Genomic DNA, 21,706 nt, shown 5'->3' with positions numbered 1-21,706 from the left:
ACCAAAAAGACGTCATTTGAGTGCTTTAATAAGTCGTTGGCGTGTTAGAATAAACTAGTAAAATTTACTCTATTGATGTTGGTAGCGTGAAGTGTCAACTGACAGACGTCAAAAAATAAATCTCACAGAGAACAAAGCAAATTAATAAATAACAATGAACAAAACGTTTAATTTTCATTCTGGGATTTGGACTTCTCCGGCAGTACATTTTCTAACGTCTTTTGTGCAATTTGCCTAATTTGCGGCGGCGTTAGTGATAAACTTTCTTCAGCATTCATTTTCAAACATCAAATGCGAAAATAAAAAAATTCTGAGGTTTTTAATTATTTTTTTTGTAATTTGCCTCCATTTTGATTCTCTAATAGACATATTAACGAACGCGACGTCATCAAGTGGGATGTCCTTATAGCCATTATTTCACGGAATATTTTACGAAAATTTTTAGGTTGGCATAGCTTGATCCGTCATGCGTGTCAGTTTAAATTACAAAATGTGCAAAGAATTATTTATCAGGATTTATCAGGCAACAAATTCGGGATGGTATTTTTGGCAATTTCACGTATTTCAGCGGGCGTACATGAAAGATTATCTTCCATATTCGTGTTTTGTGACAGAATTTGGATAAAACAAAAGGCGACTTTGAAGACTTGATCAAATTTTCACTTTTAAAATTAAGACATTACCAACCGTCACAAAAATCCCTAAATCGAAGAAAGTAAACATTTTTGTTTAAAAAAACGACTTAAAATTATGCCACATAAAAAATATCACCAACCACCGCAAAATTCCCTACATTTAAAATTTTTATTTTTTTATTTATAAAATGGTATAAAGCGGCAAAATAGAAAAAAATAAGATTCGTTGCAGAAGGTCCTTCAAGCACTCATTTGTTCAAATTCGTGCTTGAATAGATGCCTTCTGCAACTTATATTTTAACTGTACTAAGTATTAGAGCCGTTTGACACGAGACTTATTTCAGTACTGAATTCAGTACAATTGTTGCGCGCGCTGATTCAGTTTAAAATTTAGTACTGAATGCGGGATTGCTGTATGACACGTAAGTTCGTAAAATACGTACACGCGCATGCGCTTTCAATGTAAACAATCTGTCAAGTGTCAATACTACGTAAGTTTGCGGCACCGTTGAAAGTGAAAATAGTGAGATAATGATGATACAGCGTGATCAACAATGACTGAGTCTGTTGGCAATGAAACAGTTGAAAAGTGCTGGTGTTTTTTATCTCGTAATTCGCGCTGACTGAATTTTTTAACTTGAGACGACATTAAAAACATTTTTGCGCGATTGTACTCTATTTGGTTGTTTACCACGTCTGTTTCCAAGATGGTAAGCTCTGTTTACTCGTTGCTAACGATAAACTCGATGGTAAGTAATTTTTGGTGTTCTAGAACGGTAAGTAAAGTTTATTCAAAATTAATCGATTATTATAATAATATTTATGTAGACAGAAGTTGAAGCCAAGATGTGGGGGCACTTTCTGGAAACTCATAAAGCTCTTGTAGTCGGCTTTCCTTGGCGCTGCAATGAAAAAGCATTAGCAAACTTGCCGCGATATTGGCATTGTCAAAATTTTCATACCCCGCATTTTCCTTGTCTTCTTGATTAGGTACACATTGAGGTTGTTGGTTTCGAAAATAATTCTTCATTTATGTAGACAGAAGTTGAAGACAAGATGTTAGCACTTTCTGGAAACTCACACGGCTCTTGTAGTCAGCTTTCCTTGCTGCTGCAACGAAATAGCATTAGCAAACTTGCCGCGACATTGGCATTGTCAAAATTTTCATACCCCACATTTTCCTTGTCTTCTTGATTACACATTGAGATCGTTGGTTTCGAAAATTCTTCATTTATGTAGACGGAAGTTGAAGACAAGATGTTAGCACTATCTGGAAACTCGCACGGCTCTTGTAATCGGCCTACCTTGCCGCTGCAATGAAATAATTTTGTTAACAGACTTGCCGTGACATTAGAATTGTCAAAATGTTCATACCCCGGATTTTCCTTGTCTTCTTGAATACATATTGAGTTCGCTGGTTTCGAAAATTTTTGATTTATGTAGACAGAAGTTGAAGACAAGATGTTAGCACTTTCTGGAAACTCACATGGCTCTTGTGGTCGGCATTTCTTGCCGCTGTAATGAAATAATATTTGCGAACTTGCCGCGACATTAGTATTATCAAAATTTTCATACCCCAAATTTTCCTTGTCTTCTTAATTACACGTTGAGGTCGTTAGTTTCAAAAATTCTTTATTTGTGACGCACCCCACATTCAAAGTTTCTTCTACAATATCCACTTCGTTTTCGGAATCACTAATATCACTCATTTTACTGCTTGTTTTTCAACACAACTGGCGATATTTGCGCACAAAAACTGCAATGGCGGTAGTTGTTTGCAGATTGCCTTAGAAACGCGATACAAAAATCGACATTGTGGCAACACGATGTGAAGGGCGTCGTATCGCATTGCATTCTAGTTAGGAATGTTTTGTAATAAATATTCAATCGCGCAAAAAATCTCATAAGCATGACGAACGTTAATGACAATGTACGGATCTCAGACAATATTGGAGTCGTCGCAAGCTCCTCCTCCAAACAATTGTCTTCGATCCGTACATTGTCATTACCGTTCTTTATACTTAATATACTATTTTGGTTATGCCGGTTATGTTTATGCTATTACAAAAATGAACCTTTGATGGTAAATTTTAAAATTGCCAAATTTCATTGTTATTGTTACTAACAGACTCAGTCATTCTTGATCACACCGTATTAATCATGATAGAAAAAAAAGGAATGCAAAAAAGCGCCCGAAAAAAAATTGGGTATTGTTATTTGGTTGTTTCAGTACGGTACAGGACAAGACTCACTTGCAGGAGCCGAACAAGCTATAAAAAATGGGTCCGGGACATAAATAAAGAACATTATTTTCAGAATGGCAAATAAAAACACATTTTTTATTTACACGTCTAATTAACGTTTCAAACTCCAATGTAAATAGATAGATAGCTTTAAATAGAAGTATGGTTAATTATTCGAAAACTGTGAACGAATCATTAAAAAAATGAATCAAATGAATTGATTCACTGAAAGGAATCGAACTTGCCACCTCTAAAAACAGGCACAGTTGCACGATGGCGGTACCGTCAATCACGTCGCTAATGCGCAGGTTTACATCCAAGAAATTAGAACATGTTCTATTTTCTTGCATCCAAGCTCACTGAATCAGCGCGCGCAACAATTGTACTGAATTCAGTACTGAAATAAGTCTCGTGTCAAACGGCTCTTAGAAGGCAAATAAAGTTCATTCACGTTGGATTTTCCTCGTCAAGGTCAAATTATTTAATTTTTTGGCAGTGTGATATTTACTTCAATAATATTTTAGTTGTGTATGTCGCCAATACGGGCTAATAAAGTAACCATGTCATGCGTATACTGTAGAGGTTAGGTCGAGATAGGCATTTTTTAGTTCTTGCCCACATTTAATTAAGGCAATTTTCAAATTAGCTGTTAATAAAACCTTCTTTTTTCTTTCCGCCATGGTAAAATTAACCAGTCATAGAATAGAATTTTATGAAAAAATCTGTTACTTTATTCACATGTCAAACTAAGATTCAAATTTAAAGACGTCAAATCGCTCTAACACGATAATGTGGAAATTACTAGGAAAAGAGGTGCAGGTTTGCAACATGACAACAATTTGACAGGGAAAATCCAACGTGAATGAACTTTAGAGGAATTGAAAAACGATGACAATTATGACATTTTTATTTTACAAATTAATTTGATGGATGATGCAAGAATCAATTCACGCTTTGATTCCGATTACCACAGCAAAAAATTATTTATGAAATCACCAGTTGGTTGAGGCCAGTTTTCTGTGTCTCGGTTGAGATACAGAAAACTGGCCTCAACCGAGACACAGAAAACTGGCCTGTTACTTGATCTGCTCGTGTATGGTTCAACCACCAATGAGAACGGCGAGCAAATCTGCAGATGTTGGAATCACAGGTTTTTTCCACTCACGCACGGGTAGGGCCTGCGTGTTTTTGCGGTAAAGGCAATAAAACTGCTCGGTTGACATGTTAATTATTCCTTGGTACTGACATGAATGTGTTAGGCCTCGGCCCGACCTGCCTTCCCAGAGAGATTTAGGTCCTTGAAGATGCTACCTACCGCAAGCGTTTACACACTGCCACTCACTAAGAGTCCGTTCCCGTGGGAGGGGACCGGCAAAGCCGATGGGCTTCCCTCCCCCCTTAGTTCCACACATAAACTGCGAACCGCGACGCCCGTTGCCCACCCTGGACACCGTTCTTGGGGCAGACCGTAGTCTCCTCCGTCGTCTTCTTGCCCGAAGACGATCTTATGCCGCGCATCGGTCCCCCGAAGGGGAACCTTACGGCATTTTCCGCGCATCGGTCCTCTGAGGGGGACCCTCACGTCATCCACTCATTACCATCTCTTGGACCATGCACTTTGCGTATTTCGTCACCTTCGGGGAGCTCTCTGCTCCCTTAATTAGAAGCGGCCCACCTTGCGGGGACAGCTCATGTCTGCCCGAAGGCACCACTCTCGGGCCCCTCATACAAATTCGATCGTCACTTACATTGCCAGTTCGTGCCTTCAGGGAGCTCTCTGCTCCCCTAGTTAACCAAGTGAGTGACCCAAGGGCCACCCACCCCTGTTCACCTTTCGGAGACATCATCCCATTCTTCTTCTGAACCGCTAGATCTGCCTATAAAGTTTACTACGGCAAACCGTAGAACCGGTGGCACCACGAGGAGGTCTGGGCGGGTTGCCCACACACGATCTCGGCTTCCTCCTGCCGCCGTGTGATCTCGGGTGGTGAGTGCTTCAGCCACCTATTACTTGGCACTGTAATGGGCCGAATAGGTTCGCTAAATTAAGAATTTTAATTTTAAAGAATTTCAACGAAAAGTCCTTAACAACCATTCATTTGGGGCGGAATTGTTGTTAGTTGTAAATTTTATGTTTTTCAATGCATTTGTCAGCACAATCCTTAAAAGTGGTAATGTAGTACTCAAGCGAAATTTACCGAGCTTCTTTGAAATTGTACGCATTCATGGGATAAACACAGGTACAAGGGTTGGGTAACAAATCTTCATGAGGCAAAATGATGCAATAAAACACTCGTTCCGCATTTTTGGGAATTTCCATTAAAATCAAAGAATAATTGAATTAATTAATTTGACGTTATCAAATTTCAAATTAAGAGAAACACTAAATTAATGTTCACTAGGTTTGTTCACACCGCAAAGCTTTGTTTGTCCGCGGATGCGACTTTATACGAACGCTAACACTCGAAGTTGAATTAAAGAAGGTGAACCCTTAAATAACTACGTTTATTGAATAAAATGGTACAGTTTGCTGGTTGGTGGGTGAATGTACAATGTTGTTTTTACCATTTCTGGTCTTACCAGATGCGCAGGCGCCCTAACTCACCCTTTGGTAGGGGTGTCTTTTGTGACGGCCTGCTGGCCGTAACAAGGTTAATGGACTTTTTTATCATTCTCAAATTTTTGTCAAATGTGTAATCAAAGGGCGAAAATTGCAAATTAAAAACTAAATGCCTCATCGTAGAAAATACATAACTATATGCCATTCACGATGTTTTGGCATAAGGGGAGGCCGTGGAAAAAGTGCATTTAAGTTGGCAGTAAAGCCTGTCTGTTGAATTTGGTTATGGTTTTCTAAATTTGAGGTTATAAACTGCGTCATTGTCTAGTGCATTGTTGTCAGTTTTACTAGTTTGCAATAGAACAATACTCACACATTTTTAATCCAATTTTACAAAACAGGAAACTGACTTGAACATACTACAGAATAGTAGGGACCGGGACCGAAAGACGAAGTGGCTCCTGTTAATTTATGCACCACTTAGATAACCCACCTATACAGTGTCTTAACCAACCAGTTAGTAACTTCTCAATGAATTTTTCATTTTAACCAAAACATTCCTAAAACTAGATTGTATAAAATCTTGTACCTACTTATTAAGCCTTACTTTATTCGAATCTTTCTGCAAAATATTTACACACCCATTGTCTATGACAAAAAAGAACAAAATTATTCAACTTCCATAATTTCATTAGTAAATTCTGAATCATTACCTGCATCAAAATCCCAATCAAATTCCGAGTCAGATTCTCCTAATGAAATTATTAAAGGAAGAACGTTTTCAAATGAAAGATTTCACATTAATTTTGCCCAATCTTCCGAAATAAGTTCTTCACAATATCAATCACAGGATCAAGCCATAAACTCTATCGCGAAGTTATAATAGGTGTTACAAAAACCCTGTGCCATTTCAATTGGGTCGTTGTTTCTTCCTGCTACATATTTATCTTGTACTCACCTACGATTCAATTTATACACAAAAAAAAAAACTTGACTTCATTGTAACTTACTGAAAATATATCCTGCAGTCTAATACAAACACCATCAATACGTTTTAAAGTCGCTTAATTATGATTACGGTAAATTCGGCAACATGTTACGTTCATTTTGATAGGTCCGCATGTCAGGCACTTTAGTGACAGCAGAGATGACAGAAATCAAACATGTATCCAACGTTAAAAAATGAAATCATAGCCTCCCCTTATGCCAAAACATCGTGAATGGTATATATAGTATAATTCAGAATAAGTGGCATCGCGGTAGGCGTTGATTCTCTAAAGTCAGCTTTATGTTGTCAAAAAATTTAGTAAACATGTGAAACCCTCATTACTTTATTCTGAGGTTATGCGTTACATAATTTTGACATGGTTTTTACCCCCAGCAGAGATAACCCCCAGACAAATAATACACTTTTCATAAATGAAATAAGGAAATTCCAAATATTTATAACAAGAAAATAAACACAAAACGATTCCAATGATAATATCAAGGCCAAATTAAAAGCGAAGGTTACCAACAGCATCGAAACTAGGGTATTATTAGCAAGGGTCTTGCTGCCAACGTAAATTTGAATTTCCAACGCCTATCGCGATGCCACTTATTCTGAATTATAATATACTCGTAAAGTCGTTTATTCGGAATAAAGGGCGGAAAGTTAAGCATTTATTTTTATCCTTTCTTCCCTTTCTTGGTCAGTAATAGGCCACTTTCGGCCCTGATATGACGTTTTTCCAGTGGCGTACACGAATTGTCGAAAAACGGTAGAAATGAAATTGCACCAAATTAATTGTTTATTTGCTAAAAATGTAATGATTCCGAATAAAATAGTATACAAACCTAGGTGGGAAGGTGTTTCCTTCCGGTCTGGAGCATTAGTTCACCTCGGCTACGCCTTGGTAAACTATCTTAGCTCTCGACAGGAATGAAACACTTTCCACCTCAGTATGTAATCTACTATTGCACTTGTGGTTAGAAATGTCCTTGGCGGAAAGTTCATCCGGATCGTGTATGGCGGACGGGGTTCAGGTCGAGTCAGAAAATACGGAAGGCCAGGACTGCGCAGTGTTTCCTCTGAGGATTTCCTGAGCGTGTATGGGGGTTTAAAATGCATGTTCGCTAACTAAATGACGTTTGCCATCTATGGTTTGATAGTTGATGAGACTCAATGATTAATTAACGGAAACAAAAACAAGTACTAGGCACTCGACCATAAATTATTATTTGAACGCGTTTTAGATAAAAAAGATAGGTTGTTTTTATTGCTTAGTAACTGTGGAATTTCTTCCCTCTTGAAGATGATTGTTCAATTGTGCAAAAACACTTAAAATTAAATTATCAAGAAATACACTTTTATTATCATTGTATGTTTTAATATACATTCACAAATAAATCTCTCACAATCAGTTGCAACACGAGATATATATTAATATTTATTCTCTTTTATTTTCGGTTTCTTTTAAGTTTGTAATTGCAATTTATTTTTTTGAGTAAGTATACAGACTGATTCACATAACTTTCCGACCCTGACAAAATTTAAATGCCGCCAGTTTTTCATTCCTAACTTGATCCAAAAATATACATAATTTTAAACTTTTCTATTACTTTTTGAATTAAACTTGGAATATGTAAGGAACGATTAATAATTGAACTTATTTTAATAAATTAAAAACAGAAAAACACTGAAACAACCTATTACTAACTTTTATGTACTATGGCGGACAATAAATTTAGGCCGGCCTGTCACTGGCTTGACATCAAAATGTGAAGCTGGCATTATGTTCAACTAACCCCATTTTCGATTTTTGTCATTCTTGTCATCGTGACAGCGATAATCAAAATTAAAATTGGGAAAAGAAGCGTGTACCAGAGAGAAATGGGTACTACAAATCAGTTCTGGTAGTGCGTCATTATCTGTAAGTTACGAAAAGGGCAAAGGAAACGCCAAACAGCTTGAAAACCTTCAGTTTGACAAACTAACACACCAGTCATAATGACAATAAATGGTCGCTTGCATTGACTTTTTTGAAATGTCAGAAATTTGCCGGCCTAAATTTATTGTCCGCCATAGTACTAACATGTGCAAAAGTAAAGAGTCGGACAAAACTCATAAGTAAAAACTACACCTCGGCCGCATTTCGAAAAAAGGATACATAAAAATTTTGTTGTACTTGACGATAACTGTCACTGGTTAAAATTAATGTACTTATTTCTGAGACACGTTGTATATTCCAAGTTTGATTCAAATCTCTTAAAATATAAAAAAAATATATCGAAGTTCAAAAAAGTGACTAAGCACTTTTATTTTTTGAGTAGTGTAGTTTACGTAAGCAAAGTTTACGAAATACGCAAATTATTAAATTATTCTGATAACACCGTCATAAGTGGGTATCTGAAATATCTGATTAATGCCACTTTTATTTGAAGTAGATACATATTTATTTTAACATATCAGTTCATCAGGTCATCAGGCCATTAAAAAGAATTCAGTGATATAGCCTACCAAGAATCACGTTAACTAAAAGTATTTACGTAGATAATTTATAAGATAATATTTGATTGATTTGATTGATCTATACACACACAGTGCACCTGAAAGTAATCGCAACAGAACAGAGATACTTTGTATTTAAACAATATAGCGCGTCTAGCATTGGTGAAGAAGTAAATGCACTGAATTAGCAAATAAGGGCCGGTTGCATCAACGTGAGTTAAATTTAACTACAGTTTAAAATATACGAAAACATTGTTATAACAATAGCTAACCAAAGTAACGAAGCATTTTAACCTACAGTTAACTTTAACTGGCGATGGTACAACCGGCCCTTAGTGATTTAGATAGCTATTTGAAATTTTAGATTGGTAACCGCAACCGAAACTGCATAAAAACCGAGCATGGCATGGTGGCCAGATTTATTAATTTATCATAAGTAATACAACGAGGAACGAGTGGGAACGAAATTGCCAGAAATTTTCGATCTCAGATACGAGTATTTGTTTCGGCGACAATTTTCACGAGTGAGCCAAGCGAACGAGTGAAAATTGTTTTAAGAAACAAATACTAGTGGTCAGAAAAGAAAATTTCCGGCAATTTCGTACCCACGGGTTTGTATTCGGCATGACAATTCACCGAGCGAAGATTGAAAAATTCTATGAAAGAAATACTTGAATAGTAGTTTGTGATTTAAAAAAGGTTGTTATAAGCAATTCGTCGATAAATAGTGAAAATTTCCGCAGATTTTTTTTTAAAACAAACGTGATTGGTCCGTACTGACCAATTTCGTAAATCTGATTGGTCGAGAGAATGCGAGTTGAATTGTCAAGGATATTTCTATTAAGTAATGATAATTCCTTTGAAAGTACTATCTATTTTTTTATATTATTATTTATTTTGCCTGTACGCCCACTTTTTACACATTACGGATTACAGACAATACTAAAATGAACCTATGAAATATTGAAATTAAGGCGAATTTACACGTGTCAAGTAGCTAAAGCATTATGAAGTACCTAGTTAAAATTTAGTCGGTTTGTGTTTACTGTCGTTTTTAATAGTATATTATGTTACGATGAGGAGCAAAAAGTTTTATGTGCTTCGGCTGGTAGATTGGCTGCCGAACGCAGTGAGGCAGACAAACCAGCGAAAGCACATAAAACCATTTTTGCTCCGAATAACATATACTATTTTTTCTTCAAACCTTCATAACAAATTATTTAAGACATGTTAAGAAACCAGGTAGGATTTTCAAATGATTTAGCTAGTTTACTTTACAGCCGCTCATTAGAGGAGATAATAACTTCACGGACGCCCTCAGCGGAGACAATAGTTTCACGGACGCTCCTCAGCGAAGATAATAACTTCACGGACACTTTGGCATCATCAATGCAGCAGTGCAATGTTATATTTTACGGACATTTGAAGAAAAAAATATTTTTGTCGTGTGAATTAGTATTCATTAAACGTAGACGCAAGAAAAAATATCCGGGCAGCAATGCAGAATTGTACAGGGTTGCGATTATTATAGACCCAGCTCCGTCCTGCTAAAATGGTTTAAGCGAGAACCTTGAAATTTTAAACAGACTTAGGACTCATCGAGAGCTACTTATCAATTATTTTGATTTTTTTTTATCCATAAGTTTTTGTTCGGTCGCGGATGTTTCCGACGCCGTTCTAGTCTGGGGATTTCCTCCAGACACGTTTGGGGTTCCGTGTTTTTTTTGGTATACTGGTACAACAACTTATTTACAACAAATTTTGGTGAAAAAGTGAACAATGGACCTGTTGGTCGTACTATTTGAAATTAAGTTTTTAGAGTCAGCCAGTTTTCTCCCCGAACATTGGCTTTTATAGACGGTCGTCCAGGTAAAGGCTGTATGACACGATGCTAAATTTTGTAGAAAATTTGTTAGAAAATGAGAGAGGACCAATGAACGATCAGGATCTGACAAAGACAGACTATGATCCTGATCGTTCATTGGTCCTGATCGAGGGTCTCTCTCATTTTCTAACAAATTTTCTACAAAATTTAGCATCGTGTCATACAGCCTTAAGATAGAATTGGGTGATGGCGGTACCGATGCTAAAAAATGCCCTAGCACCGCACCCTTCCAAGAAAAACGGCGCCTCCAATCCTTTCCTGGCGCCGCGCCGTACTGAACATCTCCCCCCCCCCCCTTGAAAGTACCTCTTTCAACGAACTAATTTTACATGTGATTATTTCCTTCATGTCTTTAGCAACCAATTGCGTGACACATATTAACCAATCAAAACGAAAAAACAAAAAATAACCCGATAAAATTTCTCTAAAATGCACATGTGCAATAATCTGATAAAAAATGTCGGTACCTGATTTTTTTTAAATTATTTTGAATAAAAAGGATTGGAAATAATGCCTTTGTTTTCATTCTATTCAGGAAATAATCAGCCGCATACCCCTCGTGCAAAATTTTAATATCGGCAATTTTTTTGCTAATAAACTCAAACATTCATAAATTATTCGGTCAGAAGACCAATTATTATCAAATAAAAGCCCTCGACTTCGTCTCGTGCTCCTGTTTGCTAATAATTGGTCTTCTGACCTCATTTATGGATGTTTTCGTTCATTAGCAAAAAAATTTCCGATAAAAAATTTTGCACGGGATATAATACGAGTATGTGATTATAATAATTAATTAGTAAATTGATGATGAATTACCTTAACTAATTTGATACATACTAAATACACCTTACACATAATAAAAATGACAAAGGAATATAAACTAAACAGGTGAAAAAATATTAGACATGTTCAAATTTGATAGATGGAGAGAGAAAAAGAAAAAAATTGTTTTTGAAAAAGTCCTGCACTAAGTGTTTATGAGTGGCCGCAACGATTGTCGTCTTTAAGATAATGGTTTATAGTACGCACACTTTTGTAACTGGTCGTTTCACTACACCTCGCACTGTTTTCACTGACACGACCACACGACTCTAGTTAATCCGTTGGCCCCCGTCGTGATTCCTCCAAGAATCCATGGCAGGGCTGGGATGTTGTCCTCTCGGAGAAGCACTAAGCTGTCGACCTGGGGTTGTTGCGTGGTAGTGTTCCACTTTCTCCTCTGTTGCAATTGATGCAGGTACTCCGGACCACCGTTTCCAAAAATTTTAGCCCAATTTTTCCAATAATTGATATCGGGATAACAGGCTTCGATCATTGATAGCAGTGTGTATAACTCCTCATAATTCAGTAATGTATCTCTGATGACGCGTTTTTAATGAAATTTTGTCGACTTCACAGCGGCTTCCCATAATCCACCCATGTGTGGAGCACGTGGAGGCATAAAATGCCAGTTTATTTGTTGGTCTGATAATGAATTGATTACCTTGGTTTGAAAATCATTGGTTTTAAATAACTTGGCAAGTTCGCGGTTCGCACCCACAAAATTTGTCGTTTATATGACCGTATTTGACCTATACAGATTAAATTCCAAAATTGTTCATTTCCTATTAATAGGTCGATCGGACGCGAAACGTGGAATTGAGGATCCGGGATTTTGATATTGTTTGGTAAATTTAAACGTTTTACGTCGAATGATACTAGTGGAAGATTCTCCGTAATTTTAGGGGCTATTAAACAGAACAAGGATGTTTTGAAGGAACTCTGTTTTGATTGAATTTGAATGTTTGTGGCTTTCTTGACCGTTGTCACGCCTTGATTTATTCCGAATTTAATTTCTGCGCTGCGCTTTCTGTTAAGAAATTTGACTGTCATCCGCTACCCAATAAAGCTTTTAGCTGATGCTTATTTCCGTGTTTGTCAGTGACCTGAACTATGGCTGTCGATAGTAGGATATTTTTGTCGTGTGATTGAACATGATGACTAGTTGACGCAACAGCGAGTGAGTAGTGGATCAGAAGAGGCACTTTCTGTGTTTTCAAAATGCAACAAGGAATTGTATTTTTTGTGACCCGTTTTACAATTGCCTGCTAGACATTATGAGTTAAATGGGGCAGCACTAAAAACCTTTTTTTTAAAGAATTAAATGATATACCTAATAGGTTTAGCGATTTGTTCAACAGATTCTTAGAAAAAAATTAAAACTTAATTAAAATGAAAACACGTAAGTCAAGCAGCATTTACAAATCCGTCAAAAATTGGGAGAAAACTAAACCTATGGCAGTAGAGAATGTCGCAATTCGATTATTTCATTTATTATTGAAAAATCTGATTGAGAATGTTAAAAATTTGTAAATAATAGGAGTACCTAGCATCACACCATCCTAATAGGAATCCAATAAGCAAGTCAACATTAACAAAAAAAAAAAAATGGGATGGAGCCGAGTCGAAGACCCGGCTTAGTAACTTACCCGATATCAATTTAAACCAATCTGAATTGACCCCAGATACCTACCTTGTCCGTGTTAACCCACATAAGTCGTCTTCTAATTCTCGCAAATAGTAAATATCATTTCCAACATAAAAACACATGCCCTTTCAACTGGTAATGTCAAATTTCCATGTCACCTCATTATTTTTTCGAGCAACCCCCACTCTCTTCCATCCCTCGTAGTCGGATTGACACCAAACTCTATTCGGTAGTGTAGTGTCTATGCAGTGTTTGAAAACGTATTTGTGGATTCAAAACAGATCTTTATTTCTAGCTTTTATGTTTAATACAACTTTTCTATTAATGTCATAACAAACTGTAGTTAACTCAGGCAACTTGAAACATACAACTTGATGGGACTTTGCATATTTCCAACACCCCCCCTCAAACTGCATCTTGTGTCTTTCTTCATGTGGTCGTAGTCATGCCAAGGGCATGGATGCACTTATTCTGCTTTGGCGATGACAATCCCTTTGTCAAAACATCGGCTGGCATTTGATCGGTGGGAAGGTACTCCACCTTGATGTCTCCTCTCTCCACGGCTTCTCGTATGAAGTGGTGACGAATATCTATAAAGTCGTTTTCAATGACATCCGTGCTGTCAGTATGACAGCATGTTGGCATCACTTGTTGTTTCAGTTTTTGAGTTTCCTAATTTGGCAATTTACCTTGACGCGGCAAATTGACAAATTTAAATTATTATTTATCATTTCCGACAAAAAATGTAGTCTGATTCGGATTCCGAGGATGACTTCGTTTAACCATGTTTTACACCATGTTGAAGACTGAGTTTTATCGTTTGTTGTTGATGTTTCACGAAATATATTTTTCTTTTACCATAACCTCAATTTCTTGTTTGACATTTTTTTAACTAGGATTTTCCTATACACTGAATACTGGTTATGGATTTGTGTGTACAATCTGCACCAACATATTAAAAATGACACTGACAGCACGGATGTCGTTGAAAACGACTATATGTGTTTCGTACGGTTATGAAACACGTGATTTTTGCTTAACTGTCCGCTCCTTGATTGTCATTAAAAATTATCGTCGTTGACGGCTGATCTAGGACCTCAGACAGGAAACGCCTTAAATGAATAGCTTCCTTCGTCGATTCAGAAAGAGCCATGTATTCAGCTTCCGTACTGGACATTGCAACCGTTCTTTGTTTTCGTGATTCCCAACTGACAGCGACGTTAGCGAAATTGAAAACATATCCTGTGTACGATCTTCTATCATCTATACCTGCATCCCAGTTTGCATCGGCATAACCTACAAGTTCTTGTCCAGACTTTTTGAACATTAAGCCTAGATTTTCTGAATTCTTCAGATACCGCAGTAATCGTTTCGCAGCTCTCCAGTGTTGTTCCCCAAAGTTTTTGTTGAATTGGCTGAGCATACTCACGGCGTGTGAGATGTCTGGTCGAGTTGAAACAGCCAAATACATCAGAGAACCAACGAGGCTCTGATATGGTAACTTTTCAACTGCTTTCTTCTCCTCTTCGGTTTTCGGGCACATTTCCTTCGACAGTTTTTCATTCGGGTTAATCGGTGTTGTTACACCTTTACAATTTTCCATGTTGAAACGACTTAAGGTTTTCTTGATGTACCTTTATTGTGACATGGTAATTGTTTGTTTCTCGACATGTTGTGTGAATTCTATGCCAAGACAAAAACTCAACGGACCTAAATCTTTCATTTCGAAGGACTTCGACAGTTCTGATTTTAATCGTTGCAGTTTTTTCGGGTTGTCCGATGCGACCATGAGGTCGTCAATATAGATCATCACGACTATGACCGATGTTTCCGTCTTCTTTATTGATATAAACACAAGGATCGGAGTTCAATGGTTTCGGTTTTTCTTGTTTTAATTTTTCGTCTAGTTTCTTGTACCACTGCCTATCTGATTGTTTCAGGCCATAAAGTGCCTTTCTAATCAAACACACTTTGTTCCCTCTGAATTTTCGTGACTCCTTTTCATTTAGTATGTCGTAGAATTCACTTGGAACCTCCATAAATACTTCTTCAATTTCGCCATTCAAATAGGCACTTGTGAAATCCAGTTGGTGTACTTGGAGACCTAATTCGACTGCGATTGCCATGAACAAACGAATTGATCCGAGTCTTGCCACGGGGGCAAACGTTTCGTTGAAATCAATACCAATACTGATCCGTCCTTCTTGAGTTTTATTCGTAGAACCCACCTCGATTCGACGGTTTTTTTTTTCCCTGGGGACGATCTACAATTATCCAAGTTTGATTTCTTTTCAGAGCTTCGTATTCTGCGTTCATTGCCTTTTTCCAGTCAGCAGCTTCTGGACTAGATAGAGCTTCTGAAACTATCTGCGGGTCGGCAAACTCGATCAGACCAGCTACATCATGCAATTCTTCGTTCTCGTGGTTTTCTTCTTCTTCGGGTTCTACCTCCTGTTCCTTGACTTCTATCATGTTGAACAGTTTTCGCGGTCTCCCCCGCTTGCCGGTAAGAATCTTCTTTGTTCGTCTTAGACCTCTCTTCATTATCACGGGAATTTCTTCTCCGTTTTCTTCTTCCACGAGAGTTTCTCCATCTTCTTCTAGATCGCAGGTTTCTGTTTGTTTATCTTCCTTTTGTGTTTCGGGTACGTTGAATTCAATGACGTTTTTTGGGTTTTTCTTGAAAATTTCTTCGTCGATGAAATCAGTAAAATCATTTTCTGCTTGATTACGTCCTGTGAACGTAACGTCTCTGCTTCGAATAACTTTTCTTGCTTCTGGATCCCAAAGTCTATATGCCTTCGATTGTACCAAGTATCCGATAAAAATGCATTTCTTCGATCTCGAATCAAATTTTGCTTTTCCAAGCGTTTTATCAAGTGCAAAGGCTGTTGTCCCAAACTTTCGGAAGTAGCTTACAATTGGAGTTCTTCTCGTCCACATTTTAAATGGAATTTCACCTCCCAGGGTTCCAGAAGGACACCTGTTCCTGATGTGATTTGCGGTTAAAATCGCTTCAGCCCAAAAACTTGCGGAGAGTCCCGATTGTATCATCAGGCACCTCGCCGTCTCCACCAACCTTCTGTTTTTCCTTTCGGCTACTCCATTTTGTTGTGGCGTGTATTCTACAGTGAGTTCGTGTCTGATGCCTTCTTGTTTCAGAAAATCTTTGAAGTAGTGGCTGGTGTACTCGGTTCCGTTGTCTGATCGGACTGTTTTAATTTTTTGCTCCGTTTTCTTCTCAACCAAGCTTTTGTACTCCTTGAACTTCTCGATAACTTCACTTTTCTTTTTCATGGAATATACTTCGCACCATCTTGATTTGTCATCTATAAAAGTGACGAAATATCTTGAACCAGCGAGAGTTCACGCGCATGGGTCCACAAACGTCTGTATGCACGAGTTCTAAAAGTTCTGTAGATTGAGATACCGACCTTGTGAATGGCTTCCGTGTCTCCTTGCCCTTCACACATGTTTCCCAAACGGGTAAAGCTTCGTCGGCCTTAATGTCAATTCCATCAACTTTCTGCTTGCGTATAATGTTCTTCAAATCCTTTTCGTTGAGGTGGCCAAATCGTTCATGCCACTCTTGTAATGACATAGATATCTGCGACCTGCGTCTGCTTTCTTCGGAAAACTCGTCGATGTAATACATATCTTTATCTCGACGTGTCGGGATTTGTTACGATGGCTTCGTAAACACAGGGATCGGAGTTCAATGGTTTCAGTTTTTGTTGTTTTAATTTTTCGTCTAGTTTCTTGTACCTGCCTGCCTGCCTGATTGTTTCAGGCCATAAAGTGCCTTTCTAATCAAACACAACTATTACAGAGTTATTTCCAATGGCAAGATCCGAGATTATTTTGTAAAAAGTTTCAGCAGTTATCGCCGTCGACCCATGAAGACGTAAATAACTTTATAAGTCCGCCATATTGGAAAAATCCGCAAATGGTAAACATCGTTTCCGACATAAAAACACATGCCCTTTCAAACGGAAAAAAGTCAAATTTTTATGTTCCCTTATTATTTTTTCGACCTACCCCCAGCCTCTTCCACCCCCCGTGGTCCGGTTGACACCAAAAGCTTTTCAACTCGAGAGACCACGGGTAAGTTTGTGTTGCTCAAATTTGAAAGCAATCAGTCAAAGCGTTTTTGAGTAATCGTGGGAGAAGGAAAAGTGGGACAGACAGACATCATTCTAAAGACTTCATAAACGTGTTCAGGGGGCCTCAAAACGTAAAAATCTGATGAAATTAGCAATTCGAAATTTTGGACCGATCACAATAACTTACCCACCTTTGGTCGGGTAAGTTAAAAATAAAAATATTTTATCATACCGATAGTGCTATAAACCGACCTAAATTATAAGGTTAAAGGACATGCACCAACGAAGAATTCTTTCAATATCTTATTAGATATCGTGGAGAAACCCAGACAACCTGAAATGTTTAGAAGATCTGTTCAAAATATTTTAAAACAAATACCACCCTTACAAAATACATTTAGTACACGAATTCAATGAAGATGATTTTGACAGAAGATTAGAATTACGTATTGAGACTAAAATAAGAAATATTGCTCTACATTGGTTGAACAATACAAAGATACAAAGAAGATTTTATTCAAAGACGTTTATTGTCAGGAAGTTCGAACATCTTTTATAATCTACAGGGTTATTCACGAGAGGGGTATTTCTGAATTTCTTTTTACTGCAACCCATTATACACATTGCAACAATATCTTGATTTCAATTTTTGAAAATAATTATAACTGAATCCACGATGGCTCTTAGTTCTGTCTTTTTGACGTTAAAGCAAAAAATCTTTGTCAATTCGAAAAATGTGTTTTTACAATAACGACGAAAAGACTGACATGCTCCTCATTTATGGAGAGTGTGGAAAGAATTCTGTCGCCGCTGCAGATGTTTAGATAGTAGACACTTCGAACACCTTTTACATTAACTTAATTTGTTAATTTATTTGTTGAATTTTGATTAAATACAGGTTATCTGCCAATCTGACATTTCTCACAAATTATCCAACTTACTTTGATTTCTAATTTAAAAGAAATAACACATTTGATTTAGTAGTTACTGCCATTGGTATTGTTGGTTGCACCAAAGTAAAAATTCAGAAGTACCCTTCTCGTGAATAACCGTGTATATTCTGAATTGACGTTTTGTTTATAAATTTGAAACATCTTGTTTAACTATGAATTGAAACATTTTATTAAATCGTCGTTGCTTCGTTTAGTTCTCATTTTAGTTTCATTGAAAGCATTGCTGCGAGGTGTGTGAAATTATATCAAATTTAAGAGCACAAAACATACAAAACAATTGCTGTATACCTAATTGAATGATAAAGTTTCAAATATCAAACTTATTTAGCCAACTAGGTACATACTTCTATTATTTACAAAATTTTAATATTCTTAATCAGATGTTTCAGTCAGAAAAGATTTGTCGTGGTAACTCTGAATGTCCACAAACTTCGCCATAGATCAAAACCATATCGGTTTTCTCCACATTGGTGGGAGTGGGAAGAAAGTAAGATAGAAAGACTGAGCGAGTTCAAGTACCTGGGCTACACCTTCAACGAGAGAGCCACGGCCAAGGCGCACGTGAGAGAAGTAGCGAGGAAGGCGAATTAGGTAGTTGGATGTGTTTGGGGAATAGGAGAGAGAAAGTGGGGAGGTGAGTTCAGGAGGAGAATGACGATGTTCGAGAGCATGGTAGAGAGCGTGCTGCATTATGATGCAGAGATCTGGGGATGAAAGGAACAGGAAGAGATGGAGAGAGTCCAAGAGAAATATTTGAGATGGGTGCTAGGAGTGGACAGAGAAACGGGAGGGTACAAAGTGAGGGCGGAGTGCAAGAGGAGTAGGCTGAGAGTGAAAGTCGGAAAGAGAGCGGCAAAGTTCGAAGACAGAATGGGCGGAAGGGAAGAGTGCGGATACAGTCTGAGTGCTGTAGAGAAAAGAAAAAGAACGCGGATGAGAGGGATAGAGAGAAGTACTACAGGAGAAACGGATACGTACGCCAGTGAGGAAGTGGAAAGAATGAGAGCAGAAGGAATATTGACGAGTGCGGAGCTGAGTGAGAGAGACAAAGACACGGACAAGCAAGAGAGAAGGGAGAGAATCAGAGAATCGAGGTACAACAGGGAGTATGAGAGGTGTATGATGGAGGAAATTTGGGTGTACATGGGGAAAGGGAGTGCGAGAGAGAAAAATGATGGCGAGATTCAGATGCAGGAACCAGGAGAGAGAGAACAGGTATTGGACGGAAGGAGAGGAGAAAAAGGTGCAGGATGTGCCGCGAGGAGAAAGAAACGATAAAGCACATGTGGAGCGGATGCGGCGAAATGAGCGAGAGGGAGGGAAAGGAACGGGCAGAAATACTGAACGAAGACGGAAGGGAGATACAATGGATGAAAGAAATATAGAAGAGGTGGGAAGGGATAGAGAAGAAGAGGGGCGGGAAATAAGAATTAAAATGATATTTTTATGCCTTTTTTGGGAATTGTTACTTTTGTAAATTGTTGTGGATTTGTATACAGGAACCCTTTAAACCGCGTACGGGAAATAAAGTTTTATTATTATATTGTAAATTGGGTTCTTTATGGCATGCGTGGGCCACTCATGCCATAAAGAGCCCAATTTACACACGAACGTGTTAAATACAACCGGTTTTTTTTTTCGACGAGCCCCTTAAAGGCTCCAAATCGCTTAAAATCTTTAAAATTAGCTTGACGTTTCGTTTTGACAAGTTGTGACATTTATCAAAATCCGTTGACACAGGAGAAAATTCTCAAATTCTGAGAGTGTCGAATAAAAAATAACTATTTTCTTCAGACTAGTTCACTTTTCTCTATCTTTATGAGCATGATTCATACCTAACGTAAAGTTGACTCAAGTTGCAAAAAACCACTTGTCATTTGCAACAGCATTTTTTTCATATTTTTTAACCAAATAAAGGCACAAAGGGACCAGAAAATCATAGTTTGGGTTGAATATTTTCCATATAAGTACAGTTTAAAAGTAATTTCAAATGGCTAATGCTGTTGCAAATGTAAAGTGGTTTTTTGCAACTTGAGTTAACTTTATGTTTTTACGCATAGTAAAATTATAACTGTCAAATACATTTATTCATTCCAAGACATTTATACCTATAAATTTAAAATTAATTTAAAAAAGCACACTGAATTCTATAAACGTTATAAATATATTTTTTTTAAATTAATATTAATAGAGAAATTATTTATTAAAATTTAACATAAAATAACATTTTTAATTTACAATGCGAAAATTTCCGATAATAATGCGGAATCTGGAAAAGTGCCCCGAATGCTTGCAGCGTTTCCACGTTGAATGGCAAGGGAAATCCTCTCAAAAAGGAATTTCTTAGATTTTGAATCCCCTGATTCCGCGATAAGTCGGTCTCCGATGACATTAATGAAATCTATTGTTTCTTTGCACCAAGGGCCTAAGGTTTCAAAGGCTAAACTAAATTAATATTAATATTTTTGCGCAAAATCAAAGAGTTGGTTGTAAAAAATAATTGTCAGTTATTTAAGAAATTCAAAAATAATACATTTATTTTACTTTTTATTGCATTCCGTTTAATAATCCCATAATAATAAATCATTGGATCAGTGGTCGGAATCCAATGGAATTATAATAGGTAATAGGTCAGTATAGAATTAAAATAAATTTTAATATCATTATTAGATCATTATCAGATATACTATGTATCACACATATGTATCGTTATGCCTTATATTTTACTATAATATTATATTGCAAGAAATACAATGAATTCATATGCATATATCTTTTTCAAATGTTATTTAAAAAATATTGAAGGTCAGAAACGAAATCGACGACCTCGTGTAAAACAGGTTTGACATAATTATTTAAAACTTATTTTAGCCGATTGTTATTTTTTTGCCAAAGCTGGTTTAAACCCAGAATTAAACTTCAAACTGTTACCGAGAAATGAAAAAAGTACCTACATTCTAAATAACATAAATATGTATTTCAAATCTTAAATTTAAGCAATAGTGCAATATCATTCAAATATGTTTGTACATATTCACATTAACATGTACACACGCGGCCACCCAAAAGTGCACGATAACTGGGGCAGATTTCTCAATTTATCCCTAGATTGAAACGGGACCTGTCGAGTGACGTTTGTGCTGAATACATTTTTTTATGACAAATGTATGATTTGTTTAAAAAAGTCAAGATTCTAAAGTTAGTCTTGAATAAATATAATACCTATGTAATATTATTAATGTGAAAAACAGTCGTGCACTTTTGGGTGGGCCGCGTGTGTACATATATCAATGTTTACATAGAAATATTTGGAAGAAACTTAATTAAATTTAATTTTTAAATTCAGACGTTGTTCCTATTTTACATATTG

General features: G+C 37.0%; 1 protein-coding gene and 3 long non-coding RNA genes across 6 annotated transcripts in view; 2 read left to right on the top strand and 2 right to left on the bottom strand.

The window, feature by feature from the left end:
- LOC138122666 (uncharacterized) overlaps window positions 1-21,706 on the top strand; it is a 326,257-nt gene that overhangs the window by 99,979 nt on the left and 204,572 nt on the right. The gene's annotated exons all lie outside the window — the stretch shown is intronic.
- Window positions 1-21,706, top strand: part of LOC138122570 (proton-coupled amino acid transporter-like protein CG1139) — a 37,403-nt gene that overhangs the window by 6,869 nt on the left and 8,828 nt on the right. The window lies entirely within an intron of this gene.
- Window positions 1,408-2,666, bottom strand: LOC138122643 (uncharacterized). Of its 2 annotated transcripts, none has more exons than XR_011156568.1 (5): window positions 2,211-2,666; window positions 2,010-2,150; window positions 1,806-1,946; window positions 1,598-1,745; window positions 1,408-1,537 (listed from the first exon to the last, which is right to left on the bottom strand). It is a non-coding gene; the product is annotated as an uncharacterized lncRNA (long non-coding RNA). The 2 variants fall into 2 exon arrangements; XR_011156569.1 differs by having other exon boundaries at window positions 1,598-1,742.
- On the bottom strand, window positions 6,029-6,670 carry LOC138122636 (uncharacterized). Of its 2 annotated transcripts, XR_011156567.1 has the most exons (3): window positions 6,449-6,670; window positions 6,152-6,396; window positions 6,029-6,086 (listed from the first exon to the last, which is right to left on the bottom strand). It is a non-coding gene; the product is annotated as an uncharacterized lncRNA (long non-coding RNA). The 2 variants fall into 2 exon arrangements; XR_011156566.1 differs by having other exon boundaries at window positions 6,152-6,670.

Source organism: Tenebrio molitor, chromosome 1, assembly GCF_963966145.1.
Source record: "Tenebrio molitor chromosome 1, icTenMoli1.1, whole genome shotgun sequence".
NCBI lineage: Eukaryota > Metazoa > Arthropoda > Insecta > Coleoptera > Tenebrionidae > Tenebrio > Tenebrio molitor.
The sequence above is the reverse complement of the archived record's forward strand: the minus strand, read 5'-3'. Positions and strand labels throughout refer to the sequence as shown.